Here is a 19,890-nt window from a genome sequence, read left to right as displayed (position 1 = left end):
CCTTGCCTGATGAAGGGGCCTTAGCTGCGTCGAAAGCTTGCATTTGTAATCTATTTAGTTAGCCAATAAAAGGTGTCATTTTCGCCCTACTTTCTCCTGTTTCTGACCTCGGACAAGAAAGCTGCTCACATTTTACTTTACATATGTTCTCGCTGCCTTCAGGACGTTCAGTAACCCATAATTAAACACAATTCTCGCGCTCTCAACGCACCTTAAACCCGGCGAAAGAACCCGTAAAGTTTCTAACATCGCTGCACGCTGGCACAGCTCACGTAACCAAACGGGTCCACAAGACATTTTCACGAAGACGCTGTCACCCTCCAAACTGCAGAGGGCGGTAATACACCACAAAGTACGAAACTGTAACCACATCAACGCTGGGTCAGCTGCGCATGAGCACAAGAGGAGACGGCGACAGCGTGCGGCTTTCGTTTTGTTTTTTTGCAGGTGTCTGATGCTCGTTCCATGCTGATGCTATGAGCAGTCGCAGGATTTTTCACGTCGGTATCATCCTGGGCGCCGCCGGCGTTGTGGCAGGCTTCTGGATGATTAGTGACGCCAGCGAGGAGCGCAGAAAGAACATTTTGAAGGTTAGCCCCCGCATTTGACCGATCATACACGCAGCTGCTTTTTATGAAAGGATACATGCAGGCGGCGTCCGGTTTCTTTTCTTTCAGAGAGCTGTGTTTGTGTAGGGTATGACGGGGTAGCTTTATTCTCTATAAATCGATCGGTCAAAAGCACGGCGTCTTTTACATGCAACGGTCCAGAATCTGATTAACAACCATGGGTCTTTTCATGCGCTTCAGTGATTAAAAAATAATGGGTCAAGACCCGTTTCTGCTGCTTAAAAGCACGGGCTTCTGTACTTTACAAAATTTCTTGTGCTAAACTGTTTTTGAAAGATAACAGGCTGAATAAACATATAAAGTCTTTGCTGCCATCTACCGTGGCAAAAAATAGCGCAATTAAAAAGTTCCCCAAGTTGTGCAAGAACACTCCTTGGATTACTAGATCAAAATACAAACTGAAGATTTAATTCCTTCCAGCTCATTAATCGGATTTCAATTCATGTTTTTAATTGAACCCCCAGAATAATTAACAATCTAGATTAGATAGATCACTTTATGATCCCATGGGGAAATTCAGATGCATACAGCAGCAGAAACATAACAAACAAAAGTACATATTCGTAGGACAAATAATGCAGCCAACCAATCGATAAATAAATAGATGTATATTGTGCAGATATTTCAAAAGGAACTTAATGAATTCATCAGGAGGAAGCATTGAATTGCCTGATAGCAGTGGGCAGAAAAGCCTGTGGCTAAAAGTGTACCAACAGAGCACTTCGTGTAGGTGATCTGCTGTTATGTGAGCCTAATCCAGCAGAAAATTTGTAGTACAAGTATTTGACAATTACTTCATCGTTCGTCAGTCACTCATCATTCAGTTAAAGCAACTGGTTTGCAATGCTGGATCAGTACTTCTTTTACATTCAATGTCACATGCACCTCTGTCAGCTCACCCTTGATCTCTTTTTAAATTGCAAACGCTAAAAGTCAACAACATTTATTTCAATAGCAGACTTTTATATTAGATATGTAGCTCAAAGTGCCACATATAAAATAAATATCATTAAAATTTTAAAATATAATTACAAAATACGTTAAGAGCAAAGTGTAATCAAAATATTAAATAAAATGAAGTACAAAAATATAAACAAAATTAATAAATACAAACTTGCATAGTACAGATTAACAAATACTTTGACTAGGAAAAAGCAATTATTTGGAAGATAATTAACAACAACGTCAATGGGCGTGAACTCTAAAGGAAATGTACAGATTTTTTAAATATGTTTTATACCACTGTGTGCATTGCACTTTTTGCATTTATGGCAGCATTGTAGGAGCAGAAAAAGGTTAAATAATCAGCTCAATCAGAAAAAGTTGTTAGAAAGAAAACTAGCAGCTACAGCGTGTTACCTGGGTCTTGACAGAGCCACTGCTGTGTTCAGATTGTTTTAAAAAGATGGGCACACATTTAATTGTAAAGCTTAAATTTCATAATCACATTTCTCTCTGACCATTGTCATATGCAGACACAAATGCTTTAGTTTTGTTGAAAAGGAAATAATATCTGTCACTGAAAAGATATCACCCCATCCATTTCATGTTGTCACATGAAGACTCCGGTTGGGGCCTCCACATCAGTAAGCGGCAGCACATTCAGTTCAGCTAAAGGGAGTTTTTTTTCTCCCTTCAAGTGAACAACTGGGCTTCTGACTTATGAGCTGCGACTGGGAGGGTGCTTTATTACACAGCAGTAAGCTCTCTTTCTCTCACATCCCCATCCCCAAAACATCAAACCCTCTTAATCCAATTCAAAATTGTGATTAGCCAGTGCCTATCATGGAAGTAACTGAGCAAAAGAAGGGTCCCAACTGCTGCATGTTTCCATGGGATCAGTTCAGAGTCACAAATTAGGTTAATCAGCATATCTTTAAGATGTGAGGAGAAACTGCAACACCCAGGAAACCCACATCCAATTTGAGAGAATGTGCAAGCTGCGTACAGACAATGGTGAGGCAATGATTTTAATCCAAACCCCTGAGAAGCAGAAACACTAAACACTTCCATTGTGCTGTCCATAATTATAGCTCATGTGGATTTTGGCACTAAAGGACAGGGGAGAGCCGGCCTTACAGAAAATGAGAAAAACTCACAGTCAAGGTGTTGATAACTCCAATAAAGGCCAGATGGAGGAAACAGGTTTCCAGTGAGTTGTAAGCCTTGACACTATGAAGCATTCCCCAGAATACCCAAGAGGAGCCATGGCCGATCAGGAGGATGCATACATTAGTTTCCTGATATGCCAGTTGGCAGTTACCAAACACTATGGATAGAGGGCAGGTGGTGTAGAAACTATCATGGATGCATGGCCAGAGGGTATTGTGACTAGGTTGCCCCAGGGCATGAACCCAGCATTGACCCCAGAAATAGCATCCAGAATAGCTCCATGGTGGGTTTAAAGTGTCTTGTCCTTCTTGTAGCAAACTGAGCCAGAGTCGGGAGGTGAGTTAGGACAAGGACATGGGAGGAGCTGGTAGGAAAGAAAGCCAAAGCAGTTAAGGAGAGCGTGAAATAGACTTGGCGAATTGTGGATGAGTACTGATGGGAGGTGGGCAGGTCACCCACTCAATACACAAGGACAACACTGTATTTTAGAAGAGGCCCAGTGGAGAGTTAACATTTTGTTTTTTGGCTTCTACTTTTTTTATTCTCCCTTTGTTTTTCCCTGTCTATTTACTTGTACTTACTGTACAATGCACATGCTTTCCACTTGGTTAAGAGTCCTCCATGTTCATTTTTATTCTAAAAGATTCTCCTCCTCCATTAACCTCCATACAAAAGCTGGCAGTGAGCCATAATGACATATGTAAAATAGCTGCTTCCCTAATTGCTGCTTGTCCCAGTTTTTTCTTCAGAGTTTACCCTGTTTTTAACTAAACTATTTATTTTTGTATCACAATGTACAAATCAGATGAAGCAAACTGCAACTGATTTTTAATTCAGCTACCTTATATTTTCTTAAATCCTCATTAAAAATGGCTAATATATACAGTACTGTGCAGAAGTTTTAGGCAGGTGTGAAAAAATGCTATAAACAAAGAATGCTTTCAAAAATGGAAGTGTTAATCATTTATTTTCATCAATCAACAAAATGCAGTGAATGAACAAAAGAGTAATCTAAATCAAATCAATATTTGGTGTGACCACCCTTTGCCTTCAAAACAGCATCAATTCTTCTAGGTACACTTGCACACAATTCTTGAAGGAACTCGGCTGGTAGGTTGTTCCAAACATCTTGGAGAACTAACCACAGATCTTCTGTGGATGTAGGCTTCCTCACATCCTTCTGTCTCTTCATGTAATCCCAGACACACTCGATGATGTTGAGTTCAGGGCTCTGTGGGGGCCATACCATCACTTCCAGGACTTCTTGTTCTTCTTTACGCTGAAGATAGTTCTTAATGACTTTGGCTGTATGTTTGGGGTCGTTGTCCTGCTGCAGAATAAATTTGGGGCCAATCATATGCCTCCCTGAAGGTATTGCATGATGGATAAGTATCTGCCAGTATTTCTCAGCATTGAGAACCCCATTAATCCTGACCAAATCTCCAACTCCATTTGCAGAAATGCAGCCCCATACGTTCAAGGAACCTCCACCATGCTTCACTGTTGCCTGCAGACACTCATTATTGTACCGCTCTCCAGCCCTTCGACGAACAAACTGCCTTCTGCTACAGCCAAATATTTCAAATTTTGACTCATCAGTCCAGAGCACCTGCTGCCATTTTTCTGCAACCCAGTTCCTATGTTTTCATGCATACTTGAGTCGCTTGGCCTTGTTTCCACATCGGAGGTATGGCTTTTTGGCTGCAACTCTTCCATGAAGATCACTTCTGGCCAGACTTCTCCGGACAGTAGATGGGTGTACCTGGGTCCCACTGGTTTCTGCCAGTTCTGAGCTGATGGCACTGCTGGACATCTTCCGATTTCGAAGGGTAATAAGCTTGATGTGTCTTTCATCTGCTGCACTAAGTTTCCTTGGCTGACCACTGCGTTTACGATCCTCAACGTTGCCCGTTTCTTTGTGCTTCTTCAAAAGAGCTTGAACAGCACATCTTGAAACCCCAGTCTGCTTTGAAATCTTTTTCTGGGAGAGACCTTGCTGATGCAGTATAACTACCTTGTGTCTTGTTGCTGTGCTCAATCTTGCCATGACATGAAACTGTCTTCCACAACCTCACCTTGGTAGCAGAGTTTGGCTGTTCCTCACCCAGTTTTAAGCCTCCTACACAGCTGTTTCTGTTTCAGTTAATGACTGTGTTTCAACCTACGTGTGACATTGATGATCATTAGCACCTGTTTGGTATAATTGGTTGATCATACACCTGACTATAATCCTGCAAAATCCCTGACTTTGTGCAAGTGTACCTATAAGAATTGATGCTGGTTAGAAGGCAAAAGGTAGTAACACCAAATATTGATTTGATTTAGATTTTTCCTTTGTTCGCTCACTTTGCATTTTGTAAATTGATAACAATAAACAATCATTATTTATATTTCTGAAAGCATTCTTTGTTTACAGCATTTTTTCACACCTGCCTAAAACTTTTGCACAGCAATAACCTGCCTCAGAATGAGGATAATTCTTTCTATACCATAAGATTCTTTTGTAAAAACTCTGCTTTTATACTAAAGGTGTTCTAGTGCAAGTACAGGGATGTAGGAAAGATCCAGAATGTGTGCTTCTTTATAAATTCACCATCTTCAGGAGCCCTGCTGTGTACAGACGAGACTTGTCTCACTTTCTTAGGATCAGACATTTTTGTCTCTATGAATATTTTAATAGACTTAGGCATAATTTTACAAAATATATTGTTTGGCTTCTAGTAGGTAGCTTTAGTGATGAGCCACAGTGCTGCCATGATCATAGGTTTAAAGACTTAAACCACACACCACAGCAAGGTTTTAGTTTGCTGCCATACCTGAATACATATTAGCTGTAACTTATTGCTAGATGATTAAAATCCAATGAGCTTCTTAGCTGTGCTTTACATGTATTGATTTACATCCAGTCTAGCTAGACCTCACTCTTTCTTTCAACAGTCACACAGAATCAAGGTGATACCCATCAAGGTTATATGTGTGACCTTAGTTGGCCTGTCCTCAAACCACAGGACTTGGGACAGCAGTGACAGGTGATTCTGTTTGGGACCAGCTTCTGCAAATGGGTTTCTCCTCCTTCTAGTTACATAACCATCTGTTGTCGCCCTCAGGGATGTCACGTTCAGATGCTGGAGGGGTACAGTGGCTACAGACTTTCATTTTCATTCTAGCAACTTTCTTGTGCTTTAATTTAAATTGACTTTTTAATTGATTCTCTGGGATCCTGGTCCATCTCAACAGGAGTTGGTCATTCTCAAAATGAGGTGTTGCTTAATCAACCATGCTAGTGATGTTGATCTTTTGAAAGTTACATCTTTAAAGGTGTCTTTAAATTACTTTCAAACCCAGATCTAGATGCACAAGGTTTCTTAGAGTAAACCCTGCATAAATATGTGTATATAAATTGAGATATCCTCACTAGAATGTGACAAACTATACAGTTTAATGGATAGCAGTGGCACTTAAGTCAAATTTCAGTTTCCCTTTGGGACAAAAAGTATAATCTAATCGAAGTGTCACTGCTGTTCTTAGTGACATACGTTTCTCTTCATATTCTAGTTTATTAATAAAAAAAAGCATCAAACAGGAAACACTGATAAACTCGTAGATCATTTTATCAATTCTAATATTAGACTTGGAAAATAATATCCCTAATCCTGCCTATTGGAGTCTACACTGCACCAGTACATACCTTGACCTCTTAGTGTAGTTTATTGTAGTGACAGCAGACTCACCATATTTCCTTTTATTTAATTTTGCATAAAGTTGTTAAGTCTGCTGTACTTATGTTGCAATAAAAAGCCTAAGATGATTTTTTATATATCCAGTGAATCTCTATTAATTAGGCAATTTTTGTAGTCAAGCTTGGTCCAAAAATGCAAATAAAGAACCAAAAGAAACCATTGAATCTTCTTGCAGAGCAAAATATACCTTTGACATCGTTAGCTGTGCAAGAGAGAAGATTTTTTATGAAGCAATCGATCCTTTAGAAGGAAAGAGATTGATTGTGCATTCTCTACCTGCCATTAACTGTGTGGGGGTTATGCAATGTTGCAAGTAAGTTAGATATTGCTGAGAAAAAAGTCTATTTTTGGAATACATTTGCAAAGTAGTGCAGGATGATATGCAAATGTTAGCACCGCTGTCTCACAAAGTCAGGATTCTAAGTTTTAATCCCATACTTTGTCATTGTATTCATGGAATTTATATATTTATCCCATTTCTGGACAGGTTTTTTCTCCAGGTACTACATGTCAACTTAAGTGGCGCTAATTCTGAGTTATCGGACTGGCATTCCATCAGCGATTAGCTCCTGAATTGCCTCCAGGAGTTTTTGGGATTTGTTCTGGCCCCTCCCAACCTTAAATTGTGTTAAGGAAGTTGTTTAGAAGATGGATGGATATTTCAATAAAACTGAAAATCTTACGTTATTTGCAAACTATCGGTAATGCTTTAAGTTACAAATGCTGACTTTAGTGTGTGCTAGTTAGTTTAGAAAAGTGGCATATAGTGAATTAAGTTTTAAGTCTAAGCAAAAGAAATTTTACAGCATGACTAAATTAAGCAAAGCCTGTTTGCTTGGCTTTATAAAAAGAAATGCATTTAAAACCTTATATTTTTAAAATAGTTGAACTGATTCTGAATTGAGCGTCACTTTCCACTGGAACAGTTGTGGCACTGTTAAATGTGCCATCCATAGACCTGGGGCCTCATGTATAATGCCGTGCGTAGAACTCACACTATAACATGGCGTAAGCACAAAAGCGTGAATGTGCGTACGCGCAGAAAAATCCAGATGCAAGAATCTGTGCGTACGCAAACTTTCACGTTCTTCCACTGCATAAATCCCGATCAGCGTGAAAAGTAACGCACATGCATGCGCCTTCTGTCCCGCCCCAACTCCTCCCAGAATTATGCCTCTTTGAATATGCAAATCGATATAAATAGCCATCTGTGAAAAGACAATGGGAAAAGCACGGGGGAAAAATATAAGAATTTCAGCGAATACCAAGTGGAGGCAAAGGAAAAACATACTATTTGTTGGTTTAAACAGTGGTATAATCAACAAAAGAAAGTTGATCGAGTGACATAGTGTCGGAGAAACTCGAAAGCTCAAGTTCACAAAGTCGCACAGTGCCCGAAATAAAAAGAAGTTGTCACATATCAAAGTCGGCGTGAAAAGGCGACTCGTAGCGGACCGTCTGAGTGTCATATGAAAGCTTATTAGGGTACAGAGAAAAAAAATAGGCACGCAGTGGGGAAAAAAGCACGAAATGTCAACTTTAATCTCGAAATTTCCACTTTAATCACGTAGTTTATTTTGTCATTAAAGTAGAACATCATAAACTTCATCTTAAAATTGTTTATTTTACTAGTTTCTCAAATCCCATCGTAACTAAAGTAGCACGTTAAATGCTTTGTTCTGTGTTTGATCTTCTATGTGCTCTATGTGTGTGAATCACTACGTGCTTCCGTTCTTTCTCTTTCTCCGACAGGACACAGAATCCATTACATTCGTGATATTATAGCTCTCTGAATAATTAAAATACTGAGATGTATACGTGATATCTTTTTCATGATGATAGGAATGAAAGCATGTTATTAAACATGGGAACACTGTGGCGCAGTGATTGTTCATATCTCACGCAAGAGGCTTGCTGCACCATGCGCGACCTTCAATGAAGTAATTTATTACAGAAGTACTGTCTCTTTCAAACATACTAACCTCCAATTCCTGTCCTTACTTTTCTTTCTCCAAATACCCAATCACCACACAATCAGCTCTGTAATAGACGTTAAGCCATCTGTAAGCTTAGAACGCCGATTCTTCAAAACCTTTAAGGAACATTGAAATATCTTCATAGTACATGTTTAATTATTCTATCCGTCTATCCTTCCAGTGTCGCATCAGCACCAGCAATAATACAGCGCAAGGCAGGAGCTATCCATGAACTAGCTAGCGCTGCGGCACCGTGTCCTCACATGTTTAATTATTAACAATACTGATTATTTAAATGAAGTTAAAGTTTTATCTGTATACTATAAGCAACATATTTTGCTGCATTTCATCTTAAAAATGATATCTTCATCATAAGTGCTTTATAAAGTGGCACAGGTTGTGCAATATTATAACTGTAGTGCACGTTTACAGTGGGGTAATTGTACTTATAAGTACAAACAGTTCTACAAGGAGCACTTGATTGAGTGCGTTTATAGTTCTTGGGATGAAACTGTTTCTGAAACGCAAGGTCCGTACAGGAAAGGCTTTGACGCGTTTTGCCGTGGCTGAGGTAGTGTGTGCTTGAAACTGTATACCGATAATTCTCTTTCCGATCAGCTGCTGCTGTGATTCTCCACTCAGATACAGTGATATAAATACTCCGAGTGGTGCAGTGAGAGTAATATGGAAAAAGATGATCTGCTGTGGTAACCCTTAACGGGAGCAGCTGAAAGAAGAACAAGATGTAGTGAGAGTAACAACGCTAAAGCAGTTATGGTATTTGGAATACTATGGCTATTCCCTGGACCATTATATTGCTACAGGTTAATTACAATCAGATGCATTACACTAATAAACAATATGCAGTTAATTTCAGTGTATTTATAAAGCCGCGTCAGGAATGTGGGTCTAAGAAAGAAAGGGTAACCACACAGGAACAGTAGCACTGCTTTGACGCTGGGTGCCACCAGTCTGCAAAACCGAGCGGAGAAATTGCGTACGCCAGGGTATAAGGTACCGTGGAAATGTGCGTGGCTTTACGCCAAGTTTAGGTTTTATACATCGCAATTTGAGCGTGGAAAAGTTCGTACGCAACATTTCTGTGCGTACGCACCGTTTATACATGAGGCCACAGGTGTGGTTGAGCATGCAGGGACCAATAATATGGAGGCTAATCTTTTAGAACAGTGAAACTGTTCTATTTTCCCAAAGTTTATCCCCTGCCTTATGTCTGTTTTTGTTATTTTTAAATAATTTTTCATGGTTTTTATGCAATTTGTTATGTTTTTCATTATTTAGTATTTATGTACTGTGTCTTTAAGTTTATATATGTGCCTTATGTTCTGTGGGCTACTGTGACATTACACCTGGGGGACCACTTCCCACTTTTATGTTATGGTGCATGAGGCATCTTCTCTCAGGTTGTCAGTTGAAAGTTCTCTGGAGTTATTGTAAGTATTGCTGTGATCCTTCTGGTTATTTGATTTTTGTCTTGCTTAGATTTGCTATCATATTGTTTGCTTTGGATTGACTTTTAGACAAATCTTTATTTGACCTTTTTTACATGTTTTGCTCTTTTCTCATTTTTAGAACATAAACTCTAAATTTAAAAATATTCTTTGTTTGGGTAGTCTCTAAAAGCCAGAGAGTTTACAGTCTCTCTCCCTTGCAAGAATTTTTTTTTTATGTTTGGTACTTTCTTTGTATTATGAACTTTTTAAATCAGTTCCCCATTTTTAGGGCCAGTGTGAACTGGCAAACTACTTCTGTGCTGGCCATTGAAGGTTCTCACTTGCAATTATGACTTATTTTGGAGGCCTCACACTCTTTTTCCATATCTGGAATTCCTGCATACAGCAGGGACCATGACTACATAATAAATGATGCCGCTGGCATGAAGGTGGTAGCTCAAAATCAAAGAAGTACAAACTCTGTGACAAAGCCATTAGCATCAAGCTTATCCGTAAATGGTTGCACTGTATGCATTTTTATTGCTTTAGTCTTATTTATATCAACACTTGTTTGTGTGTTCAGTGAATGGTTGTGATTGAAGGCGTCAGCCACATCTGGCTGTTCATTATCGTAAAAAGATGTGCATTACAACCACTGTTAATTATTTGCTCAGAGGTTGCATGTAAATTTATGCAAATAGACAGGGAACACTTAGCCGCCTTTAATTAATGACTTTTCCATCATGCTGAGTAAATCAGCGCTTTGTATTTTCGTCAGAAACAAACATGTTCATTAAAAAAAAAAATCTCAGAGTTACCGTTTGAACGTATTGATTGCATTTTCATTATGGTTTCTCTCTGGAGACTCCTGACTCTTGCATGCTACCTCTAATGATGTTGGCTGAATTAAATGTGGCATTTTTGCCAGCCAGACATTCCCCAGTGGCTTATAGCTATTGCAGCACTATCTGGTAATGAATTGGTTCATAACTAGCAATCAAGAATGATAATAAACTAATCTAAACCTATTTGTGAAAAATACATTCAAATAATTAGCTCAGCAGCTGTCACTCACCATACTTCTTCTGCTATACTTTTTGCAAGTTACTGGCTATGTTCTATGACTGGGTGACAACAGAAATAAAAGTAAGGAATAACACATTTACAAGAAGTGTTCATAAACAGCTTTTCATCTGTCATTGTATGCTTCGTCATACTGCTGTCTAGTGGCACATTGTCTCCCTTGAGCGACATTTCTCAGACAGGCCCATGTTTCTTTTATCAATCTGCCTACTTGTTAAAGGCTCGTTAAAAGCTTCTCAATTGATACACTGTAAATTGCTGTCCATTTTGTAGACTGTTCAGCAAACCAGTATATTATAAGCTTGGCTAGAGACTCATTAACCCTTAAGCATCTGTATGGAGACAACTTGTATTAAATGCAACTTTCTCTTGGCCAATGTGGTTTTGCCATCAGCAGTTCAAGAAGGGCAGATGGCTGCAGTTTTTATTCAGATGACAATAATTCCATCAAAATGATGTACATCAAAACCAAGGATAGAGCTAGAACCAAGTAATCAAATATTAACTTGTGGGGTCTGTTACTTTTACAAGTAATCTATTTTACTGGCACTATACAAGTGAGCCAAGCTGTGTACAACTCTGAAATTAATTAATATATTACATACTTGTTTTTTTTTTTTTACTTTTTGAGCATGAAAAGCTGAAACTGAAGCAACATATAAATACTTTTTGCAAGGTACAGTGGATCACTTGACACAGTCTTGTGGCATCCCTTGAAATACATTAAAACAGTTGATCCAGAATAATTAAAATTCATTTTCTTTTATGGATTTCAAAATAAATGTTTTACTGGCATACTAAAAATTAGTGAAAACACATTTAACCATAAAACATATCATGCACAAGGTGTGCAAGTATGAGTATGCAAATAAAAAATATGATTTTATGTTAGTGAATTGGTGTCTTAAAGGTAGTGTATTTCTGGTTGGACTTGTATGTGAACCATGTGTAACTAGTGAGCCTAGCCCTTTAAAAATATTTCACAGAGTAATGTGGAGTTCAACCTGATTGGAGAGTCAAAGCTAGCTCGGTCTATGTGCATTTGACAATGTAACGTGTGTTTAATGTCAGCAATTTGGAACACGGAGGGAGAATAGGAAAAAGCTGTACCTTGTTCTGTATTTGCTTAACAGCGCTGTGAGTGTGTGAGAAGAAAGCTGACCTTTTATCAGTTCAAGCTGGCGAGGTGAATGCCTGCTATCAGATCCATTTGAGTACAAGAACTTTAGCAGCTGTTTTGACAGATAAGAGGCGCATCAGTGTGCACAGTTAATTATTCATGTTTTATTTATTAAAAAATACATTTCATTCTGAAAAGTGGATACTATGTGTGTATGTATATGCATATGTATATACTGTATGTGTGTGTGTGTATATATATATATATATATATATATATATATATATATATATATATATATATATATATATATATATATATATATATATATTCAGTATATATTTGTTTATGTATATAATATAGGGACATTCTGATCAGGGTTTTTAAGGCTGATACCAATCACAGATTTCACGTTGCTGGATCAGCCAATTCCAATACTGATTCAGATTTTTTTTTCTTTATCCCTTTAATAAAACTTTACACTAAGCTCTTCCATAACCAGGTGCATAGAAGCCTTATGTCCTATATTAAAGTGTTAATTTTGGTATTTCTATAAATATAGACAAGTATTAACTGTTCATTTTTTTATTAAAAAAATTACATTCTATTGGCTATTTTTTCAGTCAATATAAAAATACTAAAAGAAATACAATTTAATTAAAATACATACTTTAACTGAAAATATGTACAAAAATATTTGTACATAATATGTAAGGCATAAAGGAAAATAAAATGCTTCTCATAATTACAAGCTGTCATATTGGGTTTTGTTTTGTAATTTACCTATCTGAAATAAAGTTTAATTTAAAAAGTAGTGCTGTCCATTTCTCTAACAAAAAAACAAGAAATATGTATATACTGTACACAAAATCAATTAATTGATATTGGCAATTAAACACATCTTAAATGTAAATATACACGCCTTTCTAGGTTTTTAATCATTTTTAATCATTAATTGGATTACAGCTTTTTGTGTTGTTAAAATATACATTTACTCTATTTATTCAGGTGTTTTGTTTTCTTCAGTGTGCCAGATAGACATTCATAATTCTTGAGGTGTAATTATAAATATGGAACAACACTTTAATAATGCAGTACTTGGTTCTTGCCAAAACTTATAGTGTATGACGAGTACAAATATAGAAACACAGTACAACTCTTTCAAAAAGATACAAATGTATCAAATGTTCATAAGGTGTTTATGAAGAAGACACAAGACTAACAAGCTTAGTAAATTTACAAGTAAAAGACACATTTTGCTGTTAAGCTAACAAGCCTGTTGTTTACTAGAAGCGATCCAAACTAAAACAAATGGTGTCCCATTTTAATTAAAGGACAAAATAAAAAGGTCTGAATTAATTCAAGTAGCTTTTCTTGCCATTTGTCTCACTTCACAAGACAACATTTCTGATTTCTTTTTCTCAGTTTGTTACTCCACTTTGTTTAACATAAAGGTTAATATTCCAATCATCCCTTGCTCTCTTGAAAAACATGCTTCAACTTACTGCTCTTTGTTTACACTACAGGAAGTTCAAGGGAAAAAAAAGATGTCTGCTGGCTAAACTACTGTATTACCTTGCATTAAGGAGCAGTGCAGCTAATTACCATAAAGCTTAGAAAAGTAGTGGCAAAAGAGATCGTTTTTTTGTGATCGGCCAATTCACCGATAGTCTTTTGTAGTGAAAATCGGACAGGCAATCAATTAGAGCATTTCTAATATATAGATACAAATACCTGTATCTGTTGAAATTATGTGAATCTTTAATCCTACCATGATATGGATTTTTGGGCATACCGCCTACTACTGATTCATTTATGTGATCTTATGCATCCCTCTTGGCCTCATTCTCTCTCCACATTTTCGCCCAGTCATGCAAGATCTTTGGCTCCACAAATCAAAACCAGCTTGCATATGTCTCCTTTCTCTGAAATCTGACTATTAGGACTTACTCCCATAAGATTGCTTACAGAGAGAGATTTTTTTCTTCATGACAGGGATATTCCTTTAGAATTCAAAATGGAGGACAGCTTCCACAAGTATTTTCATGCATACAGTATCTCAACCTTACTACCACCATGGATTCTTCACTTCCATCCATATTCATCAAAACTTCTGTGCTTTCTCCAAAAACAACCCAATTAAAAGTATATAACTATACAGCTACTACATGGCAAAGGTCACATTTACGACCTTCTAACACTGCTACCACAGTTGAATAATGATTTTGTCCCCAGCCATCAACTTCTTTTTTTCAGAGCTTTCCTGCATACCATCTTTCCACTTCAGTATCCAGTCTAGGTCATGAAAGTGAACAACATTTCAAAACATTTTACCTTATTCCTCAAAATATATATATATATATATATATATATATATATATATATATATATATATACAGCAATCCCTCGCTACTTCACGGTTTACTTTTCGCGTATTCACGACTTTGCGGATTTTATATGTAAGCATATCTAAATATATAACGTGGATTTTTCGCTGCTTCGCGGGTTTCTGCAGACAATGGGTCTTTTTACTTGCTTCCTCAGTTGGTTTGCCCAGTTGATTTCATACAAGAGATGCTATTGGCGGATGGCTGAGAAGCTACCCAATCAGAGCACGCAATTAAGTTCCTGTGTGCTGCTGATTGGCTCAGCGACGGAGTGCTGCATTAACCAGGAAGTCTCATCTCACTCATTCAGCATAAACGTGCTCTTGCTACTGCATTCAGGGGATTATCACCTTCATCGTCATCATTTTTACTGAGCAGCATATTCATCACCATCATCACGTCATATATAGCTACGTGTACTTCGCTATACAGTAAGTGTAAACTTATCTACCGATTTCATATTGCTTAGCAGTTGTCCCTGTTATTAATAGAGTAAATGGTTGGTTGTAAACAATACAGGGAGGGTTTAAAAACGTCCAAATACACGTTAAATAATTAAATAAATATGGTGTCCCTACTTCGCGGAAATTCAGTTATCGCGGTCGGCCTTGGAACCTATCTCCCGCGATAAGTGAGGGATTACTGTATATAACTCCTGCTTGGTTTAACTTAATAAGGCTTGCTCTTGCTCTTTTCTACTATTATGATGTGATCCACAATTAAAAACAAATGATTTGTGCAATAATGAGATCAATAATCTGTGTGGCAACTGTTTTAATTTGTAGTTTTATACAGTTCAGTGAAGGAGTTTGAATTATAGAGAGCCGGATGACTTGCTTATTAAAACCTCTTACTAAGTCCTATTAAGTCTGTATGTAAGTCTTTGTATATATTCTCTGGATCTAATGAACATGGGAGCAAATGTCCAGCTATCCATTTTCTATCCAAATTGTCAAATATAACCAATTTGCGGGCACACCTAAAATATAGTCACCCCAGTAGTATTGCTCAGTTTATGTTATCTGCTTCCTTATTGTTGACCTATCATTTCCACTTATGACCTTTTAGTTATTTGTTATTTATAGGTGTATCATTTGCAATTAAAAAAAAAAAAACTTTTTTAATAAATAAAACTGCCTTATACTTCTGCTTATACTGAAGCGTTGCATCATTTAAACAAAAATTATATTGCATAAGTCATCCTTTTGACAGAACAACTCTTTTCTACTACTCTGCTTCACCCCTATAGAAACTGAGGTCTTTGCCAACAACAGTCTGTAACAAAAAAAGCTATCTTCCTCTTCATTACCTTGACCAAATTGTGGTGCTAAGACTTAGATTTCTTCATCCATTATTCACTAACAGAAATCTTGAATTAAAACACCTTATTATCACCCTCTTCACTTTTTTCAACCATTTTTTTAGTTGCCAACCACAGCATTAACTGTTGCTTCCCCATCATGAAAATATGTATCCTGTGCCATTCTTACTATGTATTTTTGTACTCTTCCTTTTCCATGTTGTTATTGAGTGCAGCACCCAATCCATTTCACTAAGATTTCCTATCTGCCTACATTCTAAATCCTCGCCCTTGCATTCTGCCCTACATACCATTTCTTACTAAGTGTCTCTTTTCTTCTCAAAACACTCATCCCATACAGCAACTAGTTTACTGCTGACATGAAATGGGTTTGTCACAGCTATGGTGTGATTGGGTCACCATGCTTATTGTTGCAAGCAAGTATTGAAGGCATCTGGATACTTGGAGTGTACTCCATCTGTGCTTTTCAAATGCATTTATTTTTGTGGATGACCTTTGTGATATCAACTTCCCTTATTGACCTTTTACAATACACAGAGGAACAATGACCCTTTACCAACCTCAGGTCAAAGAGATAAGCCTAGCAGGCATCAGTCTAACAGGGCAGTACAGTTAGAATTCAAATATTTCCATTGCCAGGCCCTGCATGCTGTATTAAATTTCAGCGGGTTTTCTTGTATTAATTAATGATATCGGCTGTTGCTTCACTTTTGGCAGTGCATATTATTATTATTCATAATGTGAAGGAAGGAAAACAAAGTACCAATTCTTGGGGGTGACAAGCTAACAGATCAATAGAGTATTGTAGTGATAACAAACTACAACCTACTTGAACCATTTTCACAGCATTTGACTAATGAGCATAATAACAGGGATGCTCCGATCGATCAGCCAACATTGAAATCTGACGATTTTGAAGTTGCTGCTTAGTTTTTTTTTAAAAAAAGGGGCTTTTTTTTTTAAAGATTTGTACTGTGTTTATTATTTGTTGCTGTGTGTCATACAGCATAAGTTTTGGTAAGAAACAAGTACTACTGAATATTTTATAAATACACCACAAGAATTACGAATATCTATTTGATACACTGAAGAAAAAAATACACCTGTATAAATATAGTAAATGTATATTTTAACAGCAAAAAGCTGTAGTGCAATTAATGATTTAAAATGATTAAAATGTATAAGTGCAAGTATATTTACATTTAAGGAGTGTTTAAGTGCCAGTATCAGTTGATTGATTGTGTGAGATTATATATATATATATATATATATATAATCTTTTTTTGTTAGAGAAATGGTGAAAACTACTTTTTTTAATTAAGCCTTGTTTCAGACAGGTACCTTACAGAAAAAAAAATAAACAATATGATAGCTTGTAATTATGAGAAGCATTTTATAGTATTTTCTTTTATGCAATATGTGTTATAGATAAATATTTTTGTACATATTTTATTAGTTAAAGTATGTATTTTAAGGAAATTTGATTTATTTCAGTATTTTATGATCACAGAACAATAAGCCTGTAGCCTTTCACTTTGTTAATAAAAAAATGAACCGTTAACACCTGTGGTCTATATTTTAATTATAAAAATACACTTTAAAACAGGACATGCGACTTCTGTTTGTCTGGTTATGCAGGAATTTAGTGTAAAATGTTTTTTGAAGGGATAAAGAAAAAAAAAAAACTCTGTATCTGCCTTAAAAAAATCAGATTCGAGCAACCCCAGATAATAGCTTCAAAACCATGTGAACGTTACACCAGCATAATGGCTGGTATCTAGTTATGCATAAGATAGCTTGCTGCCATAGGTAAGCACATGGAAATGCATATATATACAGTACAACAGTGGACAAATAATGGCTTTTTATTCTCATTCCAAAGGCTGATTTATCTAATGCAGACAAGTTATGTTATTTAGCTCTCACTATTCACTGCCTCATGGCATTGTTTTTTTTTTTTCTCCTAACAGTGATATCACCAAGATAGTAGATGAAATGGAACAAACCTTTTGACAAAATATGACTGCCTATTTCTAAAATTTTCAGGCATTTTTTTAAATGGGAATGCATTTTGTGCAAAAAATGCATACAGTACATCCATGAGATATAGAATATATGCAGTTGCTTTCAGTATTCTAAACTGCGTTCATCGTGACTCCAGTGATTCACAGTTTAGGACACACATTGAGTGTTGTTATTTTAAAATCGGTATATTGAAATGTGTGAGATTTCATCACTGCCATCTAGTGGCATTCAGCTAAGAAGGTGTCTAAATTTGTCTAATAAGAAACAATGGCATAATCACATCTTTATTATACTAGTTCAGTTCAGTATTTTTCAAATAAAAGTTACTTCTTCACAATTATGATATATATTAATTTGCCACTAGTTTAGTTGTATACTAAAGTAAAGCATTTTTTTTATAAATTAAAAAAATACATTGCCTGCACTTGAATTTATAATAGAGGATATAATTAGAAATCACTGCAAAGAGATGGTGTATGAAATTAATATTAAAAAGTGGATAAAATAAAAAAAAAAGTATGAAATGCACATTAAAAAACGGGTGCATGAATTTAATTTCTAAAAGTGAGTACAAAATAAAAAGGCCCTCTAATATTAATGTAAAAATGAAATTAATGTAAATAAGTGCATTAAATTATCAAAATATTAATACACAAAATAAACATAGAACATGTGTGAAATTGCTATCTAAAAGTGAGGGTGTAACACTTCAATAAATGGGTACATAAAATTAACCAAATAATTTCATTTGTTGAGATGACATTCACGTTGGGAATTTTAAAATTGAAAATATCATCTTGGAAATGAAAATGTATTGCTTAATTTCATGTACCCATTTATTGAAATTTCACACATTCACTTTTTCACATTTACTACATGAAATATTTTTTTTAATAATTCAACACACTCATTTTTGATGTTGATTTAATGCAACATTTTATATTTTATGCACTCACTTTACTCAATCAATAGTATATGTTATCAACATGCGCCATTCTACACACTTTTATGCACTTTATTGTTTTTATATTTGTTTAATATTGTATGCACTGAGTAATGATTTTTTTGCTTTTGAAATTCAAAGATAATAATGTAAAGTCATTCTTTAGGTTATCTTGAAAATACAAGAACCATGAATAAATAATATCTGGGAATAAATGTATAACCTGTTGTTACAGGTTCAGCAGAATACAAACAATGAGCACAGTAGTCTTAGTATATATGAATGACTGCCGTGCTTTTAAGATGTAGCCTTGTGTTTGAACAAAATAAAATAAAGAACAGACGCACTTGAGAATTCGACTTCTTTTCTTTGTATTTCCTGTAGCACCTACCCAGTTCATCACAGATGGAGCAGACCAAACATTGGAATGACGTCCAGTTCCAGATACTGAAAAAGGCAGCAGAAACTGATGAAAACATTACAAGGAATATTGGCAAATAAGACCTTCCTTTCAAAGACATTTAGTTTGTGCCCTTCCTATGACTTTCTGGGCCTTCATTCTTCAGTAGCACCTTGAGCAGAAAAGAAATATAAACCAGGCAAAATCATTTTGGAGTATCACATTTGTTTTTGATGGAGTTTTAAGGATGACTTGGTTTAATGCGTCCATACAAACAATTTCTAAAGATTTAGAAATTGTTAAATGATTGAAAAAAAATATGGTGGTCACCATACCTGCATTTTTTTACTCTGTCATTTGTCAGTAAATGTAAAGATTTTCAGGGCATTAAAAATTAAAAGAGAATTACAAAGTGCTTTTGTGCCCACCATTATCTTATTGCACTTTAGCAAAAGTTGAACTGGTTGAGCTTGCATTTTCAAATATTTCCCAATATTTAAATATTTTTGAAGTGACCGCACTTTAGAATATCTCGAGTGGCATGATTCAAATAATAATACATTTTTACATTTATATAGCAGTTTTCTCACTACTCAAAGCGCTTCAGTGAGTGGGGAGCCACTTCAGCCACCACTAATGTGTAGCATCCACCTGGATGATGCAACAGGAGCCATTTTTGCACCAATGCTTACCACACATTAGC

The 19,890-nt window shown here is 36.2% G+C and overlaps 1 long non-coding RNA gene across 1 annotated transcript; it reads left to right on the top strand.

The window, feature by feature from the left end:
* The first annotated feature begins 245 nt into the window (after positions 1-245).
* On the top strand, positions 246-19,602 carry LOC127526674 (uncharacterized). The gene is made up of 2 exons (XR_007934106.1): positions 246-590; positions 19,172-19,602. It is a non-coding gene; the product is annotated as an uncharacterized LOC127526674 (long non-coding RNA).
* Positions 19,603-19,890: the final 288 nt, after the last annotated feature.

This window comes from Erpetoichthys calabaricus, chromosome 1 (assembly GCF_900747795.2).
Source record: "Erpetoichthys calabaricus chromosome 1, fErpCal1.3, whole genome shotgun sequence".
Taxonomy (NCBI): Eukaryota; Metazoa; Chordata; class Cladistia; order Polypteriformes; family Polypteridae; genus Erpetoichthys; species Erpetoichthys calabaricus.
This window is presented reverse-complemented; position numbering and strand designations above follow the sequence as displayed.